This window comes from Uranotaenia lowii, unplaced genomic scaffold (assembly GCF_029784155.1).
Source record: "Uranotaenia lowii strain MFRU-FL unplaced genomic scaffold, ASM2978415v1 HiC_scaffold_600, whole genome shotgun sequence".
Taxonomy (NCBI): domain Eukaryota; kingdom Metazoa; phylum Arthropoda; class Insecta; order Diptera; family Culicidae; genus Uranotaenia; species Uranotaenia lowii.
The window spans coordinates 11,096-20,060 of NW_026598535.1; the positions used below are offsets into that span (position 1 = coordinate 11,096).

At 35.5% G+C, this 8,965-nt stretch overlaps 1 long non-coding RNA gene across 1 annotated transcript; it reads left to right on the top strand.

Annotated features, from left to right (window-relative positions):
* Positions 1–4,655: 4,655 nt before the first annotated feature.
* LOC129760414 (uncharacterized) lies at positions 4,656–5,432 on the top strand. The gene is made up of 3 exons (XR_008740341.1): positions 4,656–4,878; positions 4,951–5,005; positions 5,062–5,432. It is a non-coding gene; the product is annotated as an uncharacterized LOC129760414 (long non-coding RNA).
* The last annotated feature ends 3,533 nt before the right edge of the window (positions 5,433–8,965 follow it).

Genomic DNA, 8,965 nt, shown 5'->3' on the forward strand with positions numbered 1-8,965 from the left:
CCAAATCACCACCCACCGTACCTACTCGGAGAGCAAACAAACACGTTTTGCTGGACGCGCTGCTTGTGGTTCTAGAAATTCAGGAATGATTTTACGTTTATAATTTTCATATTTTTGTGAAATCTCACAGCGTGATTTGAAGCACCTCACTAGAATGTAGATGAAATTTGCTTTCCAATGAATATACTTTTGATTGGTCCAAACAAAGTGAAAGTACTGAAAATCCGGGTACAACCTGACGGTGGACCACAAAAACAGATGAAATTTCAATTAGTGAAAAAATCGCGTAAAGTAGCCAACTTTGAAAAATTCCAGTAAATTAAATTTTTGTTGCATCGAAAATCTAAAGACAGCAAAATGTTAGAATTTCAATAAAGTTTGTAGTCAAATTTTTTAAAACACTCTACCATCGCTCAAACAGTATTTACTAGCAATCGAATGAAAAGTAGGTTTTTTGACCACTTTTTTGAACTTTTTGTGACCATTTCATTAAAAAAAAAATTAAAAAAATATCTCTTGTCTTCATGATGTAGGCATTAACTTCAGCTTTCATATGCATAAGGCAAATATTTTTTTGGACGTGTAATATATGAACTACAGCAGTTTTCGTGAGGCATGTTTTTTCGGATTTTTTTTCTTTCATGCTGAATAACGAGAAAATTAGTAACTTTACCTGTATATAATGTTCTAAACATATTTTACTGACGTTACAAGGTTTCTTTTGATGTAAGTTTTGTTTAAATCGGTTTAACACGCCAAAAGTTATAACGATTTGAGCTTGTGGTGTCAAATTGACACTCCTAGTGCTGATTAGGGTAATGAAATCTAATGCGGATGAGGGTTAAATCGGATATGATAAAAAGTCCGCCATGTTTGAAGATGTTGACGACGATTTCGTTCCTTTTTTTCTCCCGCGTGGGTCAAGTAAGAGAACAGCTTTGTTGTTCTCTCTGCGACCATCAGTGCAATTACAGTCAATCGCAAAACTGATCGTACACCCATTATTATTTCTTAAATTTCGAGTTTTTCGGGGTTTAACAGTAAATAAGTAAAAACAACTTTAATCCATTAAAAAATACCCCCATTTTACTCTTTATCTGGGAAGAAAAAATACAAATTATTTACACGTCATATTTGAAAAAGCAATCAAAAAACCACCATTTCAGACGTAGCAAAATTGATCGTACAGTGCTACTTTTTCTTAAAATTTCAATAAAAATCAATTCATAGAAAGTAACAAATATAAAAAAACAGCTAAATAAGTATTTAGTATGACCGCCTTTGGCATCTAGCACTGCTTGCAAGCGTCGCTGCATCGATTCAACGAGGTTTTTGGTAACACTAGATGAAATTTTCTCCCAGCTCTCCTGAATTGCCGTTCACAGTTCTGCCTTGTTCCTGGAATTTTTATTTTCCAGGCGATTCTTGTCCTCCCACCAGAGGTGTTCTATCGGGTTCAGATCGGGAGATTGCGGAGTGGTTTTGAGTTGTTTAGGGATATTATACAGCAACCACTTCCGTACGACAATAGCGGTATGTTTGGGGTCATTATCTTGTTGGAAGTAGTATTCACAAGGTAGACCTAATTTATCCACGGAAGGCTGCAGGTTACGCTTGAGGATGTTCGAATAACCCATCTTGTCCATTGTTGATTCAATGAATTCCATGGTTCCAGGTAAAGAAGCCGACATTGAACCCCAAAACATCTGATTGCCGTGACAGTGTTTTACAGTTGGGACCAAATTCGTGGGCTGGAGCTCCATTTCAGGTTTTCTCCACACCATTTACTGTCTATCTGATCCGAAAAGGTTTATTTCTGTGTCGTCGGTAAATAGAACATTGTTCCAGAACTCTTTAGGCTTATTAACATAAGACTTAGCTAATTTTTTCATATTTTCCGTTGAGATAAAGGGCTTCTTACGGGCTACACGACTTCTCAAACCGCTCCTGTGCGTTACCATCCGGACAGTGTCTGCAATGACAGGTCTTCCGATGGTCCTAGCGACTCCAGTGGTCCATTTCGAAATACTTGTTTCAGGTTTCCTTTTCAGAGTTCGCACAATTACCCGTTCATCTGTAGGAGTCAAGATGCGTTTTCGTCCTCTCCCAGCGATATTTTTCACGGTTCCTTCATATTTCCACTTTTTGATGATGTACTGCACTGTAGAGTGGGTTTTCTCGATAGATTCTGCTATTTCCCGCAATGACCTTCCGCGACAACACATACTTATTATCAACGATCGCGTCGCAATGTCCGTTTCCTTGTGCTTGTTTGCCATTTTGATCACAACACACACAGCGAAAAAACAAAAACAAACACTGCACTCTAATTCTCCTTCACTCAGATTTGAAGAAAAACAATTCAAAATGCGCCAAAACTGGGAAAACTCAAATTTTGATTAGAACGGCACAACTCAGAAATGAATTGTAGGGGTTTTCGCGAATTTTGAGTTATTTTTAATCAGGCGTTTTTAAGGAGCGTCTGAACCGTCTGAGCCAAAATAACTCAGAATTTCTAAAATTTTGACACGGTTCCGGAAGGGATTATATTTTTTTTGAGAAATAAATTGAAAAAATGTCTGAAAATTAATTTATTTCCCGTCGTTTATTTTGCACCGTACAATTATCACGACTGTTGCTGTACGCCTAACCTTCCGGTAGTACCGATCCTGGCTGTTCTTCCGGTGATTAGGTTGACCCGATCGCCGCTTTCTCCTCGACCACGCCAACTTTTGTCGCTGCCACTTGCCGTCATAGGCGACTCGGTCCATACTATTTTCGCGGCAAATGTTCCTCCACCTCGACGGTTTGCCCTCGGAGAGAAGGGAACCTGCCGCTGTCATCGTCTCCATCATTGCCACCATCGAAATAGTCGTTCTGGCTCGAAGTAGAATTGCTGCGGATGGGAACAAGATTCCTCTGCGGCATCCGGCAGGAACAGACCTTGAGAGGAAAAGCTAGATTGAGTATGGCTGAAAATTAACAAAGCTCGTGAATTTTAAAATCTTACCCGTTGTTGTTGCTTCCGTAACGATTGCTATAAGAAAAGATAAATTAGTTGAATTTTTCATTTGAAATCACATCATTATTATCTGAATTTCAAATACACTGTACTTACTTTTATTTTTTCGTCAACTACATCCAAAAAGCTCCAAGCGTCGCATTCAAACAATAATTTTGTGTTTTGGATCTCTCTGAGTTGTTTTCATCTATTTTGCTCGAAAAAGTGTGCGTATTTGCTAAGTCCCAGGATTTGGAACTCGCTAGATGAAAACAACTCAAAATTTTGAAGGATTCCCACTCAGTTGTTTTCGTCTTCATACATGGTGCGACTCCTGAATTGAAACAAATCAGTCTCTGAATAATTTAAAATTACCGTGTGCCCACGAAGCTGCTGGGCGCGAAGCTGACATGAAACACTGACAAAAAAAACTTCGCTTATCCACATTGGTCTTGTTTACACATAAAAAATTTCAGGTTAAATAAAAGGTATCAATTTTGCATGTCTCTCATTTGGGATTTTTATCAACTTCTCGATTTATAAAGGGCCTTATTCTGCGACGCGAATGACGTGACTCGGAGTCACATTAGTCGTAGTCACGTGACTCTAGTCGGGGTATTCCGAGAGGCGACTCACTCACGGTGACTAGTTCATTGCCTCGGTGGCTTGATGTTCATTTTGACGTTCCAGAGGCGATGAACCAGTTTCATCGGGTTCACCATGCGAACTGTCAAATATGTAAGGAACATTCAAAGCAGGTAGTGTGATATTCAATTTCTTAGATGACGTCACATTCATTAAGAATTTCAAAATAATGCATTAAATTTTTATGTAACCAAACCCAATGTAGGACTTAAATAAATCAAAACAAGTCAGAGATGAATGAACTTTTAAGTTTAAAGTCTCTCTAATCAAACAATCAATCAAATCAAAACAATCTTCTTCGAACAAGCTGTAAATTTCTAAGAAAAATTAAAATTGTCTTTCGTTCCAGTTCTGGTTGAGATAAAAAGATCAAATACAGATTGAAAACTTAAATCTAAAATTTCATTCTATATTAACAATAATCAGATAAATTTTTATTTTTCGATTTGACTTACTGTAATTTTATTTTATTTCTTTATTTTATTTCTGAAACCAGGATGCTAGGTAACATTTGAAATTTTCAAAAACCAGGATATCTGGGTAAAATTTGCATGTGATGAAAAAATTTTCAAATTACAATAAACTTTTGGTCGTTTTAACACCTTTCATCTTCTTCTAATAATTTATCAGTATAAAATCTTGAATTCTTGAAATATTCTTCTTTAAAGAATGTAACATTCACCGATATAGCCGTTCAAATAAATACATTTAGATACTTTCTTAAGGGATGAATCGTCTGAATGAAAATCATAGAAGAAGAAGATGCTACTTTTTTTTACAATTGTGATTAAATAAATAAGGCACACTTTTTCAAACTTCCAATACATATGTTGAAACGAATATTGCGTACCTCAAAAATCAATTGCCCTTTATGGAATAAAAGTTCATTGAAGTTCATCTGAAATCAATTTTGCCCAACGGGCGTATATACCCAGGTAATGCAAATCTAATTGATTCCAGGCACAATTTTGCAAAGATTTCTAATAAAAACGAGTTTTGATTTGTTTCCTAAGCTATTTTTTGTGATTGTATTCAGCTCAAGCTGTAGTAAATGCTCTTTTCAGCATAAAAAGTAACGATTATTTCTCTGTCTAAATTTATTCGTAAAATATGCATCACCTACCATTAAATTTCTTTGATTTTTGCTACTGTGTTCATCCACAAGCTACAAAATGAATCATCTGAGCTGTCAAAAGATATTTTCGAAAAGAAAATAATGGGCCCGGAAAAAGGTAATTTTTTCGAATTATATTTTTATTTAAACTAAATTTATTACAGACCTTTCCACTCTTTTTCCATTTCAGCTATATTGTAGAAGATGCAATGGGTTGGTGTTTATCCCGGTCTTAAGAAAGAAAGGTAGTTTTACCCAATTAAATTTCATTAATAATTATTACATGTTAAATTTATTCCAGATTCCAGATTTGCTGCTGTTCTCTAGACATTTCTCCTCAACTATTTAATTGTTGGAATTGGAATAGAACGAGAAATCCGTGGATGCTGAACCAACCATGGCCAAAAAGGCAGTGAAAATGTACTTGTGAACACCAAAAGAAAATCGAACGGGAAGTTACCCAAACCCAAGAAAAGAATAAAAACACAGAAAAATGAGAAAAACGGAATTTTTAATCCTTCTATTTTGAAACATCAACAAAATTTGTGTATAATTTACGTAGCTCAGCCTCTTGGCAAGGCTCTAATTTGATAACTATCATGCTGGGTTTCGCGCATTTGATTGTTTCGGGTAGCGAAAAGCTTTTCTCCATAACAGCCGGCGGGGGTGGAAGTCCAGCTATGAGAGTTCAAGTGGTTTAAGTTTTTTTTGTACTATTTAAAAATTTACCCAAGAATATGAAGCAGATATTCAAAGAAATTCAAAAGATGTTGGTTATGTTTTCAAATTTGGTCCTTTTTCACACTTATTTTGTGGCAATAAAAACCTCCTCTCGATTTTCTTAGAATTCAGCAACTTTCCTTCTTGATTTTTACCGAGTCACCTGCGTAATAGGTTACGACTTCAAAAGTCACTTGGCACCGACTTGAGTCACGCCATTCGCCTCTGAGAATACGGTGACAGTTAAAAAAAGTTCATTCAAGTCACCTAAAGTTCATTGAAGTCACGGCATTCGCCTGCTAGAATACGGTGACTCTAAAAAACCAAGTCACTTCACGTCACTCGCCTCGCAGAATAAGCCCCAAAATAAGCAAAACAAGTTTTTCAAAATCGTCGCAATCAGGTCAATAGCTAAATTTGTAAACAATTAATGTGCATCAAAATCATAAATGTTGAACCATTTTTTCACATCAAATAAATGAAAAGAGTTAGTAAACCATGTGTGTACGATCAATTTTGCGATTGACTGTAGATTACTAAAAATCAGATGGTGTATTTGCAAGAATTGCCCAATGCCAGAGGCAGCAAATATTGTCGCTGGCAACGGTTTCCATTTGTCGTTTCCAAACACACCACCATGCCAAATTTGGTTTCATTTGCTTGATAAGTTCTCGAGTTATGCAAACATGCAAAGCCCCCTCTCCCCTTTCGGTGAAGCATAGGGGTCTTAAACCATCATAGGAACCTTCCTCAGCCGCAGAAACCCACATCTGCCAAGTTTCGTGCAAATCAGTTCAGTAGTTTCCGAGTTTATAAGGAACAGACAGACAGAAATTCATTTTTATATATTGTAGACTAGCTGACCCGGTGTGCTCTGCTACCCATTTCCATGGAACAAAATAATTTCTTTGAGACTATTGTCATTAAAATAAACTATCTTATAATTTAAAATATCAACATTAATCGAAAGCAAACTATTTTTTATGGCATCTGAGCTTCTAGATTGTCTTAAGTTTCAACGTAACTTGAAGGTTGAAGGAGCCATATTTAAAAAAATTCTTCGGCGATTGTTAAAATTTTTTAATTTTTTTGTTAGTTTTGTACGGAGGCCCCCATTTTATAAATTTGGAAGAGTTTGAAAGTGCTATAGAAACTATAACCGGTCTTGAAAACGGCTACACACCGAATTTTCCATTGATCGGTTCTGTAGTTTCTGAAAATTGTTCGAATTGTGTGTTTTGTTAATTTTGTATGGGAGCTTCTCCTTTTTGGATTCTGAAGGGTTGGAAAGTATTATAGAAACCATTTCCGACCAAACTTTTTCAAAATATTAAATACATTCTAAGACCTTCATTTTGAGTGCACTCACTTCTCAGATGTGTGATTTGTGGTCGAAATATTAGGGAAACAAAATATTAACACAATTTTTTAATAATATTTGAGTTTGTTTAAAATATCTTTTTAATGAAAAATCTGTATTTTGATTTAAGAATATCACCTCCTCAAAGTCGGAGCGGTTTGAAAGTATTTTAGGAACCATCCGCGACCCCATAAACTCTTACATCCCAAATTTCACATTGATCGGTTCAGTAGTTTTCGAGTCTGTAGGGAACAAAAAGACAGACAAACATTCATTTTTATATATAAAGATAAAGCTCAGTTGATATAGAGAAAGTTATAAACACGAAACAAATTGAAATAACTGGATGAGATATGCATTTTGTCAGGTAAAATGTCAAACTGACACTCCATACGTCATTCGTAACGCCTGGCCATCCGCCGGATTGCATTGGACCGATTGAAAATGTGCGTTCAATTTAATGCGCATGAACAGATTTCCTCGATCCGTATACAAGTGAAAAGAAACCAATGCCAGATTAAAATCTCTATAATTGAGTAGCTCTCATACGTAGGAACCGAAGAAGTGGAGCCGTAGACCCCCACAATTCGAAATTCGAAAGCCACAAAATGTGTGACTCGCGACGTCGTCCACCGAAAGAGTTGTCTAAAGGCTGGCTCCATCTGTGGAGGTCTTCGAGCGCGAGCCCCGGAGTGGCCGGTCATTTTAAAGTGGTCGGCAACTCTGCAAGTGGCGGGGTTATGAGTGAAGTTTACGCGATGCTTTACAACTTACATACATACATGCATACATACAAACATACGTTTATCTCTCCCTCTAATTCTTCCACCACCTTACACCAATCAAGTTTGGGGCGGCCATTGTTCCCCCAGATATACCTTCTTGTCGGTTGCAGTCCATTTGGTTTCTTTAATGTTTTATTGTTATTATTTTTCAAGGAAGGAGAAAGTGTGCATATATGTTGAGCCTCTGCGGACAAGGAGGTTCGATAATCAGTTAAAGGTTAAAGATGGACGATTGATTCAAGATATCAATTAAACTGTAGGGTATCATTGCCAAGGCAGGCTACAAGAATGGATAACTATCACACACTGTTCTTAGAATTTGTCCGGTAACCCCAAATATAAACAACGCTTCTTAAGATTGAATTAAGCTCAAGGGGAGGTTGTTTCGAAATTCGAATTCAGCTAGAAATAATAACAATACCAAAAATACACAATAAATCAGGCTAATCATTTTTTTTTTTCAAAATTAAGTTGCTTCTTCTAAACTATTAATTTACTTGAATTTCAAGCTTCGCACATAAGAATTAGTGCACAGAAATAGAATACAAAAATATAACACCAGATTAAAAAAAATCGGAATCCTAAAATGAACTTCAGATCAGATCAGCAATTAAGTATGATTAAAGCTGGTTTAGCAAAATGATAAAACTCGTTATTTTTTATTGATCTTAATTTACATGTCTTTTCTTTATTGTTAATTGTTAAATATTAAACCATGTTTTGAAATGTGAATTCTCGAGGAAAAAGTTCATTTTTAACAAGAGAAATTATTAAAAACACAGAGTTGATGATTGAAATTGATTAACAAAAAACTTAGAATTTACTTCAAGAGTGCCAGTGATGGAAGCCAGAGATAAAATCATATTTTAAATTAAAGTTCTTCCTATAAAAGTTGATTTTTTAATTTCAGCACAATAAGTCAAATATTAATAATACGAGTTGTTATAGACCATTGAAAGCGAGAGAGAGACAAAGAAACTGATAAAAATAATTAAAAAAAAAGGAATTCCATGTTTTGTTGTAAACATTGAAAGAGAACTTCTAAAGCGTTAAAATTAAGCTTCAAAATTGCTACTTGGAATTATTCTTGGTACTGTTCATAGATACCTAGGTCTACCTTGAAACTAATTGCATATTTGGATTCAGGGCATCCAATTTAAAAAAAAAAAATTAATTCTTAATTTTATGAAGAGATTAACCACCGTAATTTTTGTTTGTTACTTTGATTTATCGGCCTAGCGGTGAAAAGTGATGTCCTTTTTAGTAGGGACATCTAAAGATTATGAAATTTTTTTTTTTTTTTTTTTATATATAGATGGATAGAAGGTTAGAAGAAATGA